Source organism: Tachypleus tridentatus, chromosome 8, assembly GCF_004210375.1.
Source record: "Tachypleus tridentatus isolate NWPU-2018 chromosome 8, ASM421037v1, whole genome shotgun sequence".
NCBI classification, from domain to species: Eukaryota; Metazoa; Arthropoda; class Merostomata; order Xiphosura; family Limulidae; genus Tachypleus; species Tachypleus tridentatus.
The window spans coordinates 126,618,030-126,639,741 of NC_134832.1; the positions used below are offsets into that span (position 1 = coordinate 126,618,030).

The 21,712-nt window shown below is 35.2% G+C and overlaps 1 protein-coding gene across 1 annotated transcript in view; it reads left to right on the forward strand.

The window, feature by feature from the left end:
* Positions 1-8,311: 8,311 nt before the first annotated feature.
* Positions 8,312-21,712, forward strand: part of LOC143223443 (uncharacterized) — a 73,892-nt gene continuing 60,491 nt past the window's right edge. The window contains exon 1 of the mRNA XM_076451441.1: positions 8,312-8,333. The gene's annotated coding sequence lies outside the window, so the exon portion shown is untranslated. The remainder of the gene's footprint in view (positions 8,334-21,712) is intronic.

Sequence of the window (21,712 nt, forward strand, 5' to 3'; positions counted from 1 at the left end):
TTTGTGTATCAAATAATCCTTCATTCACACTACTGAATAAAATATTAAAAATAAGTTCGTTCATTAACTATACATTTAATAAAAAAAATTGAACGTTTGGAAGACAGTATCATACAACCAAAGGAAATGTTCTAGGCATACGTTAGGTTTTAGAAAGCTAAAATAGAGTTGAGGTAATTTTCATAATGACTTCACGAACGACAATTTTGGTGAATAACAACTTAAAAATCACTTCATTCCTAAACAAAAGTTAAGTTATTTCTACCAATCGACTTCACAGCACAGGGCATTTTATTTATGTGTATGGCTCAATCATTTCAAATTTGCTTTGTTTCAAAGATGTTCCGATGCCAAAGATGACCATATAATATATGCAAACAATATAGAAAAAGAGCGTGCTTTATAGATGGCACTTCTTGACAAGACTCTCCTTTAAAGCCTGTTTTTATTTTTAAATTTTATAGAACGGTACATATCTGTTTATCAAAAAAAAAATCGTCGTTTTGCTTTGACTCTGATCTCAAACCTCACCAAATCCAAATAGTGTAATAACTTTTCACTTGAACAGGAAAGACAGCTAATCCACTGCACAAATTTTGTATTCGAACAGTAGTAAAGACCTGATACTGATGTTATCTCAGAGCAGCAGGTCTGTTTCTAAAGCGAGGAAGCAACTGTTGGAAGTATAATCACACTTATCGTAATAACTGATTTGTATCACCGATATGTTAGCGTATCTGTTATCTTTCTTTTTTTCTAATGACTTTTACAGCCACTCTCATCATTTTTGCGAATATTCTTGGAGGCGTGGCAGGTTAATGCATGCTTGGAATTCCTAAATAGGACTAGTTAATCAGCAAGTAGACAGAAAGGTATGCAGGAGTTGAGATTTTGTGTTTATTTATAGGCATGACCGGATTGTTTGTTCTTGAATTTCGCGCAAAGCTACACGAGGGCCATCTGCGCTAGCCGTCCCTAATTTAACAGTATAAGACTAGAGAGAAGGCAACTAGTCATCACCACTCACCGCCAATTCTTGGGCTACTCTTTTACCAACGAATAGTGGGACTGACCAAAACATGCTCGCCCTTTCAGTCGTGGGGGCATTATAATGTAACAGGGATTCGAACCCGCGACCCTCGGATTATGAGTCGGGTGCCTTAACCGTCTGGCCATGGTTAAGTTAAATTCAAAGTACAGCTAGTACAGCGTTATGTCTTCAGATTTACAACGCTAAAATCAGGGATTCGATTCCCTCGGTGGGCTCAGCAGATAGCCCGATGTGGCTTTGCTATAAGAAAGCACACACACACACTGTTCATCAGCAGTTTTGTTCTAGTGACACTGCTTATTAACCTCTGAAAGGAACTACAGAACCGTAAACTGAGAAAACTTGTGCTTAAAAACTAATGGTCCGTTTAACGGAGGCCTGGCATAACCTGCTGGTAAGGACACTCAACTCATAATGTGGTGTTGCGAGTTCGAATCCCGTTAACGAACATGCTTACTCTTTTGGCCGAGGGGGACGTAATAATGTAAAGGTCATTGGTAAAAATTATCCTAAACATTAGAGATGGGTGGTGTTGGCTAGTTGCCTTCCTTTTAGTCCATCGCTTCACAATTGGAGACAACTAGAGCAATAGTCCTCGAGTAACTTTGCGCGAAATTCAAAAAATAAACAAGTCGTTCAAGTGGCTGCGGAGATAACTTAGATACTTGAGCATTTTAACTGGTTACTGTTGGACAAAAAGAAGCTTCGTAGCTGCAGAAAAAATAAACACCAAAATTAACGATGTCATGGTGAAATTTTTCAGGTACCTTGTGGTAGACATTCACTAATCTTTTGTGGAAGATTTATAGCATTTTAGGGAGGAGGTTGACTTTACGTGGAAACCACCGGAGGATATATTTTACTATTTTCAAATACTTTGTCTCGAAGGTCAATGTTCCTGCCACCTACAAAAATAGATGAACAACATTAAATATTTGACATTCTTTTTAACCTTTTTATTTAAATAATATTTTTAATCAGTCATTTGAAAAATCTTTTATTAAATAAAATATTTAGCGTGAGTTTGTTTTTTTTCTTTTATCGTGTAAACTATTCTTTAATACTGTCTTAAATAAAAACATGCATAGCGTAACTCAGGATTATGTATTACGACCAAGAACGACGTAATAAACCAGCTTTATTTTTTATTTACTGTGGATTACAATGTACTTTTATCTCTCCGATGTTTGTTCACATTTACATGAGATGTTTATTACTTCACAAAACACTGGAATCTTTTACGAATCACAGAATTATGCGACTAACATGTCACGACACTTCGCTAGATTTGCAAAGCTAATGCAGTACTTTTAAATAAAGAGTTACTGGATTATAGTAACTTCACCGCAGAAAGTTCCTCCAGACGTTTAGTTGTTATTGAGCACGAAGCAGCACAATGGACTATCTGTGTTGTACCCACTTCGAGTATGCAAATCCAATTATAGGCGTTAGAAGTCCACAGACTTGCCGTGAAGCCACCAGAGGACGCTTCAGATCGTTAAGTGCTTAAACAAATTTAATTTTTACCAAACCTTTTAGTGCTATACCTATTTACTGAATTATTATTACGCTAATATCTCATGTTTATGCAGCTCAAATAAAGGACGTTAAAATATTTATATTGGTACCATGTGTGACAGTTTCAACCTGGTGTGGCCTGGCATGGCCAAGCGCATTAAGGCGTGCACTTCGTAATCTGAGGGTCGCGGGTTCGCGCCCGAGTCGCGCCAAAACATGCTCGCCCTCCCAGCCGTGGGGGCGTTATAATGTGACGGTCAATCCCACTTTTCGTTGGTAAAAGAGTAGCCCAAGAGTTGGCGGTGGGTGGTGATGACTAGCTGCCTTCCCTCTAGTCTTACACTGCTAAATTAGGGACGGCTAGCACAGATAGTCCTCGAGTAGCTTTGTGCGAAATTCCAAAACAAACAAACCAAAATTCAACATGGTGTGAAGTTAATTTGACGACAGAAAAATAGTTATTTTTTGGCATTTTTTTCTAAACCAAACGTGTTCTACATATATTTTTCTATATGCATGAGAACGCATTGTACAACAGAATAAATATTAATTAGAGAAAAAGAAGAAAAACTGATGAGGTAAGTTGGATATTAATTTATGTACCCCTAGCTTTCATACCACTGTCACCATTTGTCTCATACTGACCTCACGACTCTTTTACAGGAGTCTTGTTATCTGTCAAACCATAATCTTTATATGTAGAATTTACGTCATTGGCTAAGAAACCCAGAGGCTCTAGGCCTGAAGAGAAGGTTACCATTTCAGCAGTTTGGTAAACTAATGTCCAGTAATCATAAACACAAATCGTAAAATGGAAGGCTTTCCCCTCAAATATGTGTAAACAACATCATCAGCATCCACGTACTGGAAGAAAATATTTCCAACATATCCAGGTATGTGGGTCCAGCGATTTGGTTACTGAAATGTTAGTGTTCACAACGGATTGTCCAGTTATCATCTCAATACATAAGTATGCTATCCTTGGACTCATTGTTTATAAGTTTGTTACTTAACTGCATTGTTCCTGTTTGTAATAGACATGCCAGGATCAATGTACCACATGAACTTGTACTATCTATTACCAATAACTTAAATCTATATAACTTTGGTGACGGATATCTTGATGAACTTATTTGTGTATTTAGGGGGGCGTAAGGAAATCCTATGTATTGTAAACCCACTGGTATAAACAGCGAACAAGTTTTGTTTGTTTTGAATTTTGCGCAAAGCTACACGAGGGCTATCTGTGCTAGCCGTCTCTAATTAATAGTGTATGACTAGAGGAAAGGCAGCTAGTCAGCACCACCCACCGCCAACTCTTGGGCTATACTTTTAACAACGAAAGGGCGAGCATGTTTGGTGTGATGGGGATTCGAACCCGTAACTCTCAGATTACGAGTTGAGAGTCTTAATCACCTTGCCATGCCGGGGTCAGAAAACAAGAAGCCTACAATTTAGCATTTGGTACACAACTGTTCATTAGGAAAGGGCCAAAGAGAAAACAAGTTTATTTATTACTTCGTGTATAAGTTTTATCATTGCACTTACAGAGGAGTAATATATTTTTCTTTCAAGTTATTCTTCATGCAATTTGAAGTTATTACTATACAGGATTAAGTAATATTGTTGACTGTTTTCATTCTTTCTAATTGAAGCGTCCTGGATTTCTTTGTCCAGATCGTATTGAATACAACCTCAGAGGGTAAGATCATATTCGATGAGGAAAGACCAGTTTTGAAACTAATAAAGTCTGCAAAATGACTTGAGTGAGAAACAATAAAAGAAAAAGAAACTTTATTCCAAGTTTCTGTTGTTTTTTATCCATTTAAGCTGTTTCCAAACGTTATCAGAAGAGAACAGATATACATGAAAGTTTTCTACGTTTGTGTGGCCATCATCAGTTGATCAATGTGTATATATATATATATATTTTTTTTATCAGCAATATTTAGAGACTTTTTCATACTTTTAAAAAGTTTACTTTTACTTTACATACAGTTTACTACTTTTACTTCAGTTACATTACATGGCGAAAAGTATGTCGACACTTGACCACTACACTTGTTCAACATCTCATTCCAAAACGATGGGTTTCAATATAAAGTTGGTCTCCCTTTTGCTGCTATAACAGCCTCCATTCTTCTGGGAAAGTTTTTCACTAGATTTTGGAACACGGCTGCGAGGATTCACTTCTTTTCAGCCACAAGAGCATTAGTGTGGTTGGGCACTGGTGTCGGACGAGAAGGCCTGGCTCGCAGTCGGCGTTCTAAAATATCCTAAAAGTGTTCAATGGGGTTGAGGTCAAGGCTCTGTGCAGGCCAGTCAAGTTCTTTTACACAAATCTCGGCAAACTAGGTCTTGATGGACCTCGCTTTGTGCACGGGGACGTTTTCATGTTGAAACAAAAAAGGGCCTTTCCCAAACTATTGCTACAAAGTTGGAAGCATACAATTCTCTAGAATGTCTTGTATGCTGTAGCATTAAGATTTCCCTTCACTGGAAGTAAAGAGCCTAGCCCAAACCTTGAAAAGCAGCCCCAGACCACTATTCCTCCTCCACAAAACTTTACAGTTGGCACTATGCATTCAGACAGGTAGCGTTCTTCTGGCATCCGCCAAATCCAAATTCATCTGTCAGGCTGCCAGATAGGGAAGCGTGATTCACCACTCCAGAGAACGTGTTTCCACTGCTCCAGAGTCCAATGGCGGTATGCTTTACACCACTCCAGCCGACGCTTGGCATTGAGCATTATGATCTTAGGCTTGTGTGCAGCTGCTCGGCCAAGGAAACACATTTCATGAAGCTCCACGAACAGTTCTTGTGTTGAGGTTACCTCCAGTGTGGAACTCGATAGTAAGTGTTGCAACTATGGACAGACAATTTTTATGCACTGCGTGCCTCAGCACTCAGCAGTCCTGTTCTGTGAGTTTGTGTGACCTACCACTTCGTGGCTGAGATGCTGTTGCTCCTAGACGTTTCCACTTCACAATAACAGCACTTAAAGTTGACCGGGGCAGCTCTAGCAGGGTAGAAATATGACGAACTAACTTGTTGGAAAGGTGGCATCCTATGAGAGTGCCACGTTGAAAGTCACTAAGCTCTTCAGTATGACCCATTCCACTGCCAACGTTTGTCTATGGAGATTGCATGGCTGTATGCTTGATTTTATGCACCTGTTAGCAATGGGTGTGGTTGAAGTAACCGAACCTACTAATTAGAAGGGGTGTTCACATACTTTGGGCCACGAAGTGTACTTATGAATACATTTCTAATTCTACATGAGTTTCGTTTTTTTTATACTATTCTCTTCAACAATCTGTCATCACTGTAACCATATCCCTTATCATCTAAACAAGTGATTCTCAAACTCTTCTAGTTTGATGCTCCATTAATATAAATGTAAACGTACGAGGTCGCTCAAACCTATAAAAATGCCTTAAAATATGATTTTGCAATTTCAGAAAATAATTACTAATGAACTTTACTTATATTTGTAAGGTACTTTTTTCTATTAAATTGTGTATTTGTATTTTAATGTAGCCTTTTCCTATCAGTTTATATGTATTATAATTAGATCGTCAGCAGTTTATTATGTACGGGTTAAACTTGTCAACTGATAAACATACACTTAATAAATATTAACTTAATTTTATGCAAGATTATGTTAATTGCTTTTTAAAATGTAAAACAATCATATAATTTAATTAATTAAACACAATTTATATCGGCTTATTGTTTATTTAGAATTATAATTGATTCAGCATTTTTATTTCGGCCCATTTTTGGAAGCTCACACTTTGTGATCTAAATGATCAACTAAACAGAACCGTGAATATTAATTTTATTCAGAAATTTTCAGAATTATGTTTCATCCATCATTTAAAATACATTTATTATTACCGATCTTCCGCGTGTTGTTTGTCTAATTTAATGTAAATACTCACGCGATCACACAAATACGAAAGAACAATGTGAATTTTGCTGAAAAATCACTGATTTGAATTAGGCGAGATAGAATAGAACTTAGAGTTTTTAAATTAATATGTACTTCTCTGCGTATTTTTATCTTTCTTCGCTTAAAAATTCACATGTTTCAAAATATGTACATTGTTTGAAGACACATTTATACATATATATATGTTTTAATGATATAAAAACAGTTATGGTTTTCAATAATGATCATTTGTAAGTAACATAAGAGTTGTTTTAAATTTCTAAGCGACACTATTGCTCAATTTTTATGTAATATTAAATATTACATAGATTAATATTTATACTAGAAAGGTTTTGGAGTTTCATCACATCGATACATTTTACTCGATCACGTCTGACTATGTTCTATACGACAAATTTACAGCTTGATAGTATCCATGACAAACGACAATATCGTAAGACAATCATGTCCTAAACGCACCACTCCACCCTGTACCTTTCCATAATCAATTCAAATTAGGGGATGACATTTTCCCAGCTCATCTTTGAACAATCCAGTTGCATAGACATCCATAGGTATTGCGTCCGGCAAGTTGACTGTCATGTCTGTTTTTTTCTCTCTTAATTTCCATATATTGAAATGGTCAGGAAGTGAGACATAACAAAGAATAATATAAAATATGTTAAACAGCTATAAGAAAGCAAAGTTATTTATAATAATATGATCTCGTTATTTTTAAACTAGGAGACTGATGTATAATTTTATACTGATTATTAAATTCAAAATTAATGTGAAAATAACGTATTCTACGATAATTTGAGTTTAAGACATTTGACGACAATATGAGACTAATATATTCAACAACAATACAAGTATAACGTGTTCTATAATAACATGAGCTTAAAATGTTTGAATATGATATGAGGCTAATGTTTGACGAATAAAATAATATTAATGTGTTCAACAATAACACGATACTAACGTGTTCAACAATAACGCGGGCATAGCATGTTTTCCACAACAACACGAGAATGACATGCTCAAAAATAACATTAGTTAGAAATGTATGACGAAAATATGGAACTAATGTGTTTAACAATAACAAGAGATGTATTTAAACGTTTTTGTTTTATTTACAATAAAGCCACATCGAGCTATCTGCTGTGTCCACAGAGTGGATCAAACAAGTGATTTTAGTAAATCCGTATACTTCTGAGATAGCAATTCTATTTTTTATGGTTGTCCATATCTTTCATTTTATTATTTCCTAGCTCACGTTCTGTATAATCATTTGTATTTTGAGTAAATGTATTTGCGTGTATGCTGAAACGGACACCAACTAACCTGAAGGTGGCGTACAGATATATTTTTTTTTAATTTCGCGCAAAGCTACTCGAGAGCTATCTATGCTAGCCGTCCCTAATTTTGCAGTGTAAGACTAGAGGGAAGGCAGCTAGTCATCACCACCCACCGCCAACTCTTGGGCTACTCTTTTACCAATAAATAGGGGGATTAACTGTCACATTATAACGCCCCTACGGCTGAAAGAACGAGCATGTTTGGTGTGACCGGGATTCGAACCTGTGGCCCTAGATTACAAGTCGAACGCTTTAATCACCTGGCCATGGCGGGCCCGTACAGATAGAATTAATGTATCAGAAGAGCATGTAAATATATGATCACTTGAGGTTGTACTCTCGTGACCTACTCTGTCAATAAATACTCTGCCAAAAGCTATATTGAGAGAAAGATTCACGAAATAATTATTGAAAGTTAAATTGTGCATTAATATTGATATAACGTCTTGCCCAGGTACTTGATCCTACTTTGGTAAGTTTTGTACATTTATTTCTAAATGTAGTTACTATAAATAATTTTTTGTTGTTGTTGTAATAGTGTGTTCATTTTTGGACCGTAACGATAAGATTAACTTTTTGTACAACATTTGACTCGTATGGTTTACAATAAATTGGGATAATGTATTTAAAAAGACTATTGAATATTTAGTTAGGGGCACATAATTTGCAGGCCCGGCATGGCCAAGCGTGTTAAAGCGTGCGACTCGAATCTGAGGGGCGCGGGTTCGCATCCCCGTCGCGCCAAACATGCTCGCCCTTTCAGCCGTGGGGGCGTTATAATGTGACGGTCAATCCCACTATTTGTTGGTAGAAGAGTAGCCCAAGAGTTTGCGGTGGGTGGTGATGACTAGTTGCCTTCCCTCTAGTCTTACACTGCTAAATTAGGAACGGTTAGCGCAGATAGCCCTCGAGTAGCTTTGCGCGAAATTCAAAAGCAAAAAAAAACACATAATTTTCAAGAATCTGAATCACCATATTAGTAGAAATACAATGTAATCTTATATTTTATTGTAGAAAAGTGTTGACCGTTCAACTTCATCTTTTTTTTTTTCTCAAAGTTTGTCCCGGACGCCAGGAAAATGTCCGGCGGTTTCAAAGTTCATTGACAAATTATTTAAAACAATTTTTAATTGGTGCTTCACCCAACGCCTGGTTTTTCGTTAACGACTGATGAAATGTAAAGATAAATACGTTATTCTTAAAATTTTGTTTGTGTGAACAAGTTTCAGCTCGTGTAATTTTGAGGTCACATAGAGTTATACGTTAGTAAGACTGGTAAGCAATGTAAATAAAAACGTGTGCACCATGTTCTTCTTTAGTTTTTTTTTTTATTTTTGTGAATAGCAGTAAAATACAGTACATGCTGTGGAACATTAGGCACAGGTTTTGTTGGCCCGTCATGCGCGGGTATTCAAGGCATCCATCTAGTCAACTGAAGGTCGCGGGTTCGAATCCCTGTTGCACCAAACATGCCTGTCGTTTGAGCCGTGGGGGCGTTATAATGTACAGTTAATCCCACTGTTTGTTGGTGAAAGAGTAGCCCAAGAGTTAACGGTGAGTGGTGACAACTAGCTGCCTTCCCTCTCGCCTTACACTGCTAAATTAGGGACGGCTAGCGCAGATAGCCTTCGTGTAGTTTTGAGTGAAATTCAAAAAAACAAACAAGTTCTTGTGCTGTTGTTATTTTCAAAAATCTCTCTTCTAAAGAAGCCTTCCCAGTGGCACAGTAGTATGTATGCGGACTCGTACAGCTAGAGACCAGAGTTTGATACCTGTTGTGGGTAAAGCACAGATAGCCAATTGTGTACTTTTTTGCTTAATTCCAAACAATCAATCAACTCTCCTAAAGTCTTATAAGAAGGTCGGTATTAAAACTACTTTCCCAGGCCGTTTTCAATCCATAATCTGTTCGTGTAAGAGTCTTACTAGTTTATACCCAAAACACTTGCTGAATGGTTTTGGCTATCTCGTGAAATCATCATTTTTTTCCAACGTTCTTAGACGAAGAAACAACTTGAACAAAGTCATTAGAAGAGACATTTTCTCTTCGTCCATGTTTTTCTTTAGTGTATTATACTCTTTGTTTTAAATATCAACTTCAACTTGGAGTAAACACGAAGTTTCGAGAAATGAACTTTTAACATACTTGTTTAACAAACGTTCTTTTGCTTTCTATCAACACGTTTGTTTCTCTACACAGCGCATGTCGCTCACTAGCTCAGTAAGTATGCGAGTTTTGCTTTAGGTAACATTTACGAGCCCGACCAACCCTTTATATGATTAAGAAAGAAAAAAAAAACAGACTCGGATGTTGTTACTTGACCTTCTGCTGATACGGTGCGTTTTTCTCGTCAGCTCGTCGTCTGTCACGATTACAAAAACAAAAGTGAAAGCTAAGTAAACTTACTTTGCGTAGAAAGATTTTAATATACGCCGCCTCGTCGTTGTCTGTGCGGTTCAAATATAGAGGGCGATGTTAATGTGCGTTGTACAAGTTCATAAAATCTATTTCTATAAGAAATGTTTAATTATTTTTAGAAACAGATTCCTAAAATATCTTTGATTCAGTCATTTTGAAATAAGCTAATGCACGAATTTAACAAACGCGTTTCAGAAATATTCAACAAAACTCAGAAATCGACGTCAGAAGTATATTCTAACCTCATATGGTTCTTTGAAATTGTTTTGATGGTTATTATAAGTAGAGGGAAGTTTCAAATAAATCGGCTGACACTAAGTGATTAGAAGTAAAATAACAATGAAATTACAACAGACTACAATAATCTTAAACTATAAAGAATTTTTGCGAAAAAAAGTGCCGCTCTCATTACGTATAACTAAATTTGTGTTTTTAATCTTTTTGTGAGTGTTATCTATTGTAAACTACTGTATTTTTCAGGCTTCTAATCTGACAGAGTATTTTATCCAGGTGGCAGTTTTGTTTATTAAAAAAAAAAGACTTTTGTTTTCAGCATCTAGTGACAATTGCGTAAATCACACTGGTTGTTGCTATTCGAAACAAAACTCTACAATAGGCTATCTGTGTTCTGCCAATCACTGGTATGGAAACCAATTTTTAGCGTCGTAAGTCTTGTATACTTACCGCTAAGTCACTGTGAGTAACCATGTTGGTACTTTAGGTATACTTTGGTTCTGCCAAGTGATACTATTAACAGTTAAGAAACAAAGGAGAACTAAAAGTGATTATTTATTACACACATTAAATTATTATTATTGATGATAGACTAAGAGAATATAAAATTATTATTGAGAAATGTTTTTCAAAATATATTGTTAGTGGTAAATATGGGAGTTATCGATTTTGTATTTAGCGCTGTTATTAAATGGAAATATTGTTAACACCATGGGTAGTACCCCACTGGTACAGCAGTAAGTCTACTGATTTACAACGCTAAAATCAGCGGTTTGATTCCCCTCGGTAAACTCAGCAGATAGCCCGATGTGGCTTTACTATAAGAGAACGTACATACACACACATAGTAAAGATATCCAACTGATGAAAATTTTTTTCTTTCTAATCTATTTTTATTTCTAATCTGTGTAGTTAAATTTGAGGGCTTATTTTTATTTCTAATCTGTGTAGTTAAATTTGAGGGTTATTTGTTGCTCATTTCTATACACGTTTTGCACGTGTAGAAAATATGGATGTTCTTGTTCTACATGTTTTCAATTTAAATCATATACACGTCTCTGTGCTAATGCGTTGTGTTACAACTCGCGTGTTTCTAAGTTCGTGGTGTGCGCATGTCTATATGAATAATGCACATACTCTCTGTAATATTTTATAAGTCACTTTGAAATGTAAAGTGCACGTTCCTTACTTTTATGTTAATATACTTATCTCTTTGTATAATAATACAATCGTCCATAAATATACCGTAAGTATTAGTAGCATACGTGCCTCTTTATGTTAGCAACGTATTTGTCTCTTTTAGAATAATGTGGTTGTTCCTCTGTTAATAACGCGAATAGCGTACTTGTCACTACGTGATGAAGTTCACGTACAAATCTTTGTGTTTGTAACGTACATCTTTGGTTATTACAAAATATGTTTGTGTGTGGAAAAGGTCCCTTCGTGAATAATGTAAACGTTTATGCGTTATTTACACGAAAATAACAAAATATTACATGGTTACAACATTCTATACAGATAATATTTATGTAGAAAATAACTTGTTTTCTGTATATCCGAGAATATAAAGATTGTTTTTTGTATGTCCAAGAATATAAAGATGTTGTAATATATGAAACATGGTGTGTGTGTAAAGTTAGTAAAACGACACCTCTCGTCCAAAATGCAAATCATTGAAAATTGGTAAAAACTAATGTATATATCTCTCTTTTACACAATACGTTGGTAGTGGCGTTTGTTTAATGACGTCTTTTTATATAACTGATAGAAACGAATACGAATTTAAATTTTTCCATCCAATAGCCAAGATATCTGGCAAACAGACAGAAGGTTGCTTGGTTTTTAAATTAATTTAACTGTTAAAAGTTGGGGCTAGTAGTGTTTGAGTAACTTTCACAACACTAAAACTTCTTATAGCATTTTATTAACTTTATCCAAATACTTCTAATGCCATTTTACCCACTTACATTAACTCAGTAATGCTTGCTACTCCTAATTTATTAGTTCGCTATATCAAGTTCTGTTTAAGTTTCGTCTGGTGTATAATCACTTGCAGATTTAGCTCTAAGTTAACGAACATGGATGCTTTACCGCCCTAACAAAGATCTGTTAATGCCAGAAGATTGTTAAAAATAAATGAAGAGCCGCCTTCCCTGTCTTCCTTCTCACGGTAATGTTTCCGATAGTTGTCATAGTTATTCAGATGGAAGCTCTAACCAATTAAGAGGAGAACTCTAAGCGAAGAGTATCCGCCTATAAACGTGACTTTGATCTCTTGTAATTAACATCGGGTTTTGTCTCTCAGGTTAAAAACCTTGATGTTTCTTTATTTATTCCCAGTTCTGCAATATAAATGGCAGAGCATCCCTCTATAAACACTAGCCCTAAAATAAAGAAGTCTTCGGCTAAAGAGATTGTGACTTACTTTAGTCCAACAGCTTTCTAATTAATACAGTTTTTAGAGTACAGCGTTAATAGCACGTTGTTTGTTTTCCGTGTTGGCGGATTGCGTTTCAATTTGTTCTACCAGGGAAAATGTTTAAGCCTACAAGTTGAACAGTGAACACATTTGGCAGGATTTACTTAATTTTTTTCTGTATGTTTGACAACCCGTAATTTTCCTATATTAAAAAATATCTAAATTAGAATACCTTCAAGTTAATTTTCATTAAGTAGCTATTAAGGTATACAAACCACTCACGTAGGTCAATACGTTTCATAACATATATGCAAAATATATATGCATTAGTAAACATATTATAATAATTTTGCGTATTACTCTAAAGTATTGTTAATTAATTGTTGTTTTCCAATAGAATACTCCCCAGTGGCACAGCGTTATATCTGCTGACTTATATCACTAGAAACAGGGTTTCGATACCCGTGATGGACAGAGGACACTCTTCGTCCTTTGTGTAGCATCGTGCTTAATAACAAACAAACAATAATATAAAAGTTTCATTTGGAAGATCGCTAAATAATTCGATACAGAATAAATATTCTAAGTTCAACAAATATGTTTGAATTGTATTTTAGGTTAAATAGGTTGTAATGGTGCCCTAATACACATTTATTCATGCGTAACATAATTTGATTTGTTTTGAATTTCGTGCAAAGCTACACAAGGGCTATCTGTGCTAGCCGTCCCTAATTTAGCAGTGTAAGATTAGAGGGAAGGCAATTAGACATCATCACCCACCGCCAACTCTTGGGCTACTCTTTTACCAACTAACAGTGGAATTGACCGCACATTATAACACCCTCACTGCTGAAAGGGCGAGCATGTTTGGTGTGACGGGGATTCGAATCCGCAACTCTCAGATTACGAGCCAAGTGCCTTATCCACCTGGCCATATCGCGCCGCGTAATGTAATCGAGAATATTGGTTTCACCTGTTTTAATATATAATTAACGACTCGTAGAACATGTATCTTATAGTAGAATATAAACCAGTTAAACAATACTTTAATAGTTTTTAGTTTCAAATTAATTCTATGAGTTTATCCGTCAGTGAACAATGGACTTAAAATGTTAAACCAGGCTAGTATAGCCTGTTTTATAAATAAAAACATACACACTTAAATATAAGTGTTACTAATTAACATGATTGTCATCTTGACAATAATTTGCACTATCTAGTCTTCTAACAGTGACTGGAATTAAAAGTCGGTTAGTGTGAGAAGTACATTCTTTTCCATTGTGGAACAATTGTTCTTCAGAGTTTTCTGTAAGACAAATAGTAATTCTGCTGATAATTCAAACCTTGTTAAAATGAAAACAAAATTATTAGTGTTAGTAACCGTTCGTTTTCTATGTTAGATGTTTCCGTACAAATTCAGAGTTTTAATTGGTAGCCCGTTAATTTAAACCAGATATAGTTAGTTGGTGTGTTTACTCTGGAGTTATTAATTTGAGAAACATAATGAATAAGTCGCAAAAACGTGTTTTATCGCAAAGCGATTGTATAGCAACTTGCTTCATTACTGATATAAAGGGTTGTAAAAGGTTTCTCCCACTCTTCTGTGTTGATAATATTTTACTAGTCAGTCTGTGTGTCACGGTTGTTAGTTGTACTTGGATATTAATCAGAAGTGGTTGAAAATTTAAAATAATTAGAATGCTGATCATTGGTAACTAGCTTTTAGACTATCATGTACGAAAGGAAATGCAAGACAAACCCGTATTGTAGTGTAATCAACCGAACCGGTGACAAAAATTCTAAATCACTGTCAGAAACTGTTGGCAGGAGTAAAAAGAAACTTACTTAAACTTAGTTTTAAGTTGAACTCAAATAGTCTTCTTATGGAAGCTTGTCAGAAAGAACTAATGAATATACTTCACAAAGAACACTTGAAGCTCTGTTGTTGGTACCACACCAGAAGACACTTCGTATTCCACATTTTGTTAACGACTACCTGAGAATTCAGTAGTTAATCCCTAATGTGGCCAACCATACACTTTATCACTTAGTAACATATAACAGCATTCAAAAGTCCAGGCTTAATAAGCTTATTTTCACACTCGTATATCACATTGTTTGCACAGACCAAAAAAACGTGGTATCACTTATAGCGTCACTCAATGACATATAACAGCATCCAAATGTCCAGGCTTGATGAGCTTATAATATTAACATTGTATACATATCATAAAAACGCGGCATCGCTTATGGCGCCAAGTGATAAATATTACATGGTTTCTTCCCAGAAAGAAACAACAGCAAAAATTTAAATAGTTCATGTGGATGTTGTATAAAGTAAACCTTAAGAAAACGTTTCCCACTTTCAATTATTACCGATACCAATTTTATCAGAGTGATTATTACCGATACCATTTTATCAGAGTAATTATTACCGATAGATGTGACGCCATTTTTATCGACTACAACTGTTTGCAATCTATGGCGAAGCGGGTCAATGGTTTCCTAGTGTGTTTGACTTAGAAGCAAGGCTGTTACCGCGTTCTATAAAAACTCAACCACAGTTACACTGTGATGTAGGTGAAAAATGCTTGGCCTTATCGGGAGGCTAAATACTGGTTAGAAAGTGTAAAAAGTTTTAGACAAACAACGCTGAATGAAGTCAAAGACCACTCTGTAAAGTTTCGCGATACAGTTAGTTAAACTTTAACCCTAATTCTGGAACTAAACAAACTCACCAGTGTTGAAGATTAAATATTAGTTAATGCACTTTTAGTACGCAACAATAACAACAGTGGTAATATAGTACAAACAGAAACATGAAAAAACAAATATTACGAAAACAGAAATCCAGGTTAGATATTTAGACATGAAGAGAATTTAAACACTTATGACCCGTACTGTCCACAGCTGTAATTTTAATTTCGCGAAAAAGTTTTCCCTCTTTTGTTATTTGTTTGTTAACGTTTAAACCAGATACATTTCATTGTTAAATGAAATTTCTAAATAACTGGAACGATTTTTCTTAGTTGTTAGGTTTATTATTACGTCATCTAAGTTCGGAATCTATAATTAAAACAATAAAATAACATCATCCAGTCAGAAATGCCACACAAATGTTACTTGGTTTTTAAAACATTCAAAGTAATGTATATATATGTGTGTGTGTGTATACATACATACTAATTCATCTCTTTAACTGTTACATAATCCAATAATAAACAAATTTGTGCTTCTCCTCATAATAGAGCGGAGCGTGGCTTAGTGGTTAAAGTGCTTGACTCGCAATCTGAGGATCGCGGGTTCGAATCTCCGTCCCACAAAACATGATCACTCTTTCAGCCGTGTAGGGGTTATAATGTGACGGTCAACCACAGTACTTATTGGTAAAAGAGTAACCCAAGAGTTGGCAACGGGTGGTGATGACTAGTTGCCCTCACTCTAGTCTTTTACTACTAAATTAAGGACGGCTAGCGCAGAATAGTCCTCATGTAACTCTGTGCGAAATTCAGGCCAATATTTTTATGATAAAGACTGTTAAATTGTCGTTGCAAAACTGATTAAAATATACTAGACGGGTTACGTCAGACCAGAATATGCACTCAACATTCTACATGATAAGTAAGATAAGTTTTAAAAAAATGCCCTTTGACACTGAACGAAACAGTTATGTAGAGATCCTATAGAGTTTAAGCAAAGTATTCAGCCAGACAAAAATAAGTCAAACCTGAAAACAACTTAATAAGCATTGATATATTAAACACACACACAAGAGTACCTGTTATCAGATAGTTGAAATTTGTCGCCATGCTATAGTGTATTAGGTGGTACTGTCCTATAACTGATGAAGCCCTTGTCATTGAAGTTTTCCGAAAATAAGGCAGTCATTTGTAGGACACAAATTTGTGTGTGTGTGTGATATAGTGGTTAACGCCATCTATTGTTGTCTGTAACATTAAAGTTTTAACGTCTTGGATCTCGACTAATAATAGTTATTAAGCTTCCGTTCGACACATCACACCCAGAAGGCCTCAGTAGAAGATAGGCTGTAACATGGAAAAACGCAGTCGTAAGATTATTTCATAGTATCCCTGCTTATTAACTTCTTAATTTTCTGATACAATCTTCCAATTACTGTAATGAAAAACAGTATTTATTAATTGGTATGTAATAACACGTGTTTAAGCATGTGAGGTTATGAAATATTTCGTTATTTCACTTCTTTAAAAAAGCGTGCTTTATAAAGGTCTAAATTTATCTCCACGTCTAATGTTTCATTAGGATTTTAAGTATTGAAACATAATCTGTATATGGTGTCCCAAATGTGTGCTGCCACACACGATACATTGAAAATGTCAGCTCTGAAAATCGAAACTTAGTACTGAATACGTTCGGTCCACATCAGCTCCACATATTAATTAACGTTCATTGCCATTATCTGAAATTTTAGCAAATAAAAAAAAAATTAATTTCCTCAAACTTACAAGAGGAACTGACTTTTGAGGACACCATAAAGAATAACATATTATCACGTTGTACATTTTCAGCATTACAGTGTAATATTAATACACTATACGTACTGTCACCCGTACGATATTGTTGTGGTAAACATGCTAACACTGTGACATTGTTACGATACAAGCCTACACGCTATATTTGTCGTATGTTGCGACACGCATTTTATCTTTGAGATGGTATTGTGACACTTTAGTATAGTAACTTTCTAACTTGTCCTTTCTCCAAAGTTAATCAAAACTCTCTTTCTATATATAGTAAATTCCGGCGGAAACTCATAATTAACCAATCCGTCTAAAGCTAATTAAATATACTTCTCCTACGTTTCTACTTATAAAAAAAAGTAGAATGTGTTCTTTCATCAGTTGGGTACTCTTGATGCTAAAGATAGACTGATAAATACTGTCACTGATGTTCACTAGAGACAAGAGTTAATAACACAAGACACTTACAGCATGATTATATGAAAGTCATTGGAATGTAGAATACATTTGACGCTGCCCGTGAGACCAATGGAACAGTAGTCAACTTAACTGTACCTTCGTGTCAAGATACTAGTTCTTGTTAAGTAATACAGACGTTAGAAGACGCCGACACAACTTAAGCATTTGTTCAGTCTCAAAGATCACCTCGAGCTTACAAGAGAAAAAAAGAAAATCCCAAAATTGTTCTCGTCATGCGTATGGGAATAAATAGTAATATTTTATTAATTAATTGACTGGTTGTCTTACAGCAAAGCCACATTGAACTATCTGCTGTGTCCACCGTGGGGAATCGATCGTTGGGTTTTAGTATTGTAAGTCCTTACTGTTGTCATGACGAGGGCAATATTTTATTCAGTATAAGTTTTTATACTCGACGATCTCACCAGTTTTTTTTTTTTAATTAAACTGTAGTCTTTGATCATTCTTAATCAATACTGTGAAAACTGTAGACCTCCGGGCCAGGTGGTTAAGGCGTTCGACTCGTAATCTGAGGGTCGCGGGTTCGAATCCCCGTCACACCAAAAATGCTTGCCCTTTTAGCAGTGGGAGCATTATAATGTGATGGTCAATCCCACTATTCGTTGGTAAAAGCGTAGTTCAAGAGTTTGTGGTGGATGGTGATGACTAGCTGCCTTCCCTCTAGTCTTACACTGCTAAATTAGTGCAGATAGCCCTCGAGTAGTTTTACGCGAAATTCAAAACAAATCAAACTTTTCACTCCATGTGACAAAATATAAGATTAAAAGAAATATCTGCGCAATAATCATTTTAAAAAGTCTGTAGATTCTAAAATATAAAGAAACAGTTATCAGAAATAGACTGCTTTTAAATTAATTGACTGGTTTAAACTGGTGTTTCTCGCTTTTGATTACAAAAAAGTCTTCAATTGTTAAAACTACTTTGAAAAGAAGAAAATTTTTTGTTGTTTTCAAAAGTTTCGTCACACTTCATGTTTGCAATAAAGGTTTGATTAGAATTATGCGCAAGGCTACATCACGGACTAGCTGGGCTCTTCCCACTACGGGTATTGAAACCTGGTGTTTAGAGGGGTGAGGCCGCAGACATTCCGTTGTGCTACTGGGGGACCCTTTAATAAGGGCATCATAAAAAAATATAGTTCCTCCAGCAGTTCTTTCGCGAAATACGAGAAAACTTCTGGTATTCACTTCTTTAGAATATTACAAACAAGCAGTCTTTATGCCACTTTATCTATACGTAACATTGAAGTGTTAGCGAGCGTAGACAATGTAGCCCAATATCTAAGAGGACTTGCCTGTATTTGGTTTTGTTCCTATTCTTTGGCTGATGATTCTGATAAAAGTTGTTTTGAATTAAACACAAAGCTACACAATAGGCTATCTGTGCTCTGCCCACCACGGGTATCAAAACCCGGATTTTAGCGTTGAAAGTCTGCAGACATACCACTAAGCCACTGGGGGCGCTGATAAAGGATTATAATGCATTGGAATGAGAAATAAGCGATTTATGGACTCTAAAATTTTTTTTTTTAATTTCTTTTTTTTTTTTTTTGTAAAATTTCTATTGTTCGGTGTTTCGTCCTATGATGTGAGTTTATACTATTGTTTTGTCATCGAGTCATAAATACTGTTATAGTTTTAGTGGAGAAAATAAACATTGATCATAAACTTTATTTCTTTCAGTATCAATAAAAAAAATACTGATTTTGATTATATTCGAATCGGTTTTAAAGTAGTTTTTTGTTTTTTTTGTAAAACCATTTAAACCTCAAACCCATGTGGAAGATACACATCATATGTAATTAACTTAAACCGGCATCCAAACTATGACCTGAAGGAATACCTCTCTCTCGGACATATAAACTAAATAAGGTAAATATAAACATTTGCAGATGACCGTGTATAAAACAAAGAAAGAAAGATATTACGAATGGTACTGCGGAAGAATATGATATTAGGAGTTATGAATATCAGGGTCAAATGGTCATTATCGGGTCTTGGCTAACGAGTTCTTGGTATACGAGAAAACACGCATTCAGACAAGAAACCTGATCTTTGTAAGTCACGTTGTCCCGTTTTGACTTTAACCAACACTTGTTAATTCCATGTTAAAATTCTGTCTGCGTATACAGAACTCATAAGAACAGCATTAAATTAGATACAAACAGGTTGACCCGATGCTATTATCCTGTTTTAACCTTGCTTCAGGGTTTCCAAGAACTGTTGGAAAGATCAAATGGCAAAGAAGAAATGATAAGTCGGTTTTAACCATATACGAGTGGCTTCATTTTCAACGGCTACTAAAACCAAAATTGATAATAAAAGAAAGTGTCACCACGAACAGCGCAGGACTAATATTGTAGGCTATGTTGTTTGAAAATGACTTTCAGAACACGAATCTATCTGTATTTTACAACAAGCACTATCATAACAAATTAATTCATTCAGTAAAAGACAAATATGAGTCTTTGTTCAAAATTTAAAAACATAAAACGCAATAGGTAGCAGCAGTAATGAAAAAGACACCATATATCACGTGTATTTCTTCATTTTGTATGTACCATAACCTCTTGTTAAAATAATAGTTGCATACAATAATTTGGTAAAAAGACAATTACAGTTAAAACCACGTAGGCGATGATACTAGAAAAATTAAATAATAGGTTGAACAATCACTGAGTTTTTATATTTTTATTTAAAGAAGGGCGACATTTTGGACAAGCGTTCAACCGATTATTTAATTACATTAATGTGATACTCATGTTTTTCATAGTTTACTTACTAGGCGTCGAACGACTAGTCCATTATTCTAAAAGTGTGTGTCTTTTCTTATAGCAAAGTAACATCGGGCTATCTGCTGAACCACCACAGGGAAATCGAACACTTAATTTTAGACTTAATTTTAGCGTTGTAAATCCGTAGACTTGCTGCTATACTAGCGGGGGGGTGCTATTAAAAAAGAAACGTAAAAAGATCCATTTACTCAAGGCTTAGCAAAGACTTTCACATGATAGCAACTTATTATTGTGGGGCAACTTAAATTCCTCTTTTTATTACCCTTTTAAATTGTAATACTTTCTTTTTACACGTTCATTTCAATCTAGATTATTTATGTAGAATAAAAAGGCCACATATTTTATACGTCTGGCTACACCCCTGCTTAATGGGACAGAATCAATTGATACATAATAACATATTACAAATACAAACTGTAACATACGCATGACGTTAATGGTCATTTACTCATCACAGTAAACCTATATTTATTAGGTCTGAAGAATACGTAATATTGATACTAATAAGCACGGTTCTTGATTAATTGGTATACACGGTACTTAAAACGCTAAAAATAAATATGAAACTCAACCTATCATAGATTGTGTAATATACCCAAATATAAAATTAAAAACACCTTGGTTATGGTGACCAGTTGTTTGTTTTTAAACCTACCTTCCTTACACTGGAGTAACTTAATGCATTGGAAAATTTAGTTAGTAAAAAAAAAGTGAAGTATTGTTTTCAGGTTTAAAAAACATTCGAGAAAAATCCACAAAATATTACCGGGAAACACTGGCGTGATGGAAAGGTGCGTTTAGAAACATTCCAAGTTTTACAAATTAATGGTTTCGTCGTGTCGGTGACGGGGGGTGTGGAAAATAACATTTAACCTAATCAGCTTCAGGGTCAGGAAATGTTAGACCAGTGTCTTAGGTGTGTAACACAAATAAAATACGAGCAACGTTAAGTTAGGTTAGATGAACCTTTTCATGTATATATATAACCTGTTGAAACAGTCATAAT